This window comes from Petaurus breviceps, unplaced genomic scaffold (assembly GCF_028583685.1).
Source record: "Petaurus breviceps papuanus isolate PSGF00001 unplaced genomic scaffold, PetGlider_PUasm1.0 180, whole genome shotgun sequence".
Classification (NCBI taxonomy): Eukaryota; Metazoa; Chordata; class Mammalia; order Diprotodontia; family Petauridae; genus Petaurus; species Petaurus breviceps.
Window position 1 is genome coordinate 1,634,204 of NW_027185782.1, and position 685 is coordinate 1,634,888.

The following is a 685-nucleotide window of genomic DNA, read 5'->3' on the forward strand; positions in this document are numbered from 1 at the left end:
TATTACCTTTCCAAGTAGAACAGTTGTATTCATGCTTCCCTCCCTTGTGGTGTTTTCTGAGGACTTCTGTTTTGGATTCTATATCTCTAGTGGGGCTGCTTTGATTTATTTCTATAGTCCATGAACTAAAGAATGGTCTTTTGCTATTTGCTGATGGGATTTCTCAGTGGAGGTTACAAAAGAATATTAGGAAGGAATATAGGAAGGGTTCCTAGATATTATCTAGTCCATTTTATCTGTACAGATGGGGAAACTAGTCTAGGGAAAAGGAGTGACTTACCTGAGGCTAGTTAGCTGCAATATTAACTAGAACCCAGGACTCATGGCTTTCAATCTAAACCTGCCTCAAAGAGGACTCTGAGCCCAACAGGCAGAACAGTGGAGTGAAGGTGCCACTCCCACTTCTGCTGATGGATTGGACTCAGACAGGTTTCTGAATGGGGGAAGGCTGGTTGGAAGAGGAGATTGCAAATCCTCCTGACATATTGCTGGTTCTGAAGTCAGCCCTGCTACTAAAGACTCATATTTCTAGGGATGAGTTCTGTTGGGGTCTGAGGAATCTAAATGCCCTGGGCAGAACCCATCTGCACAACGAAAGGTAGACTTGAGGAATGAGGAAGAGAGAGAGAGAGAGAGACAGACAGAGAGACAGAGAGAGAGAGACACAGAGAGAGAGAGAGAGAGA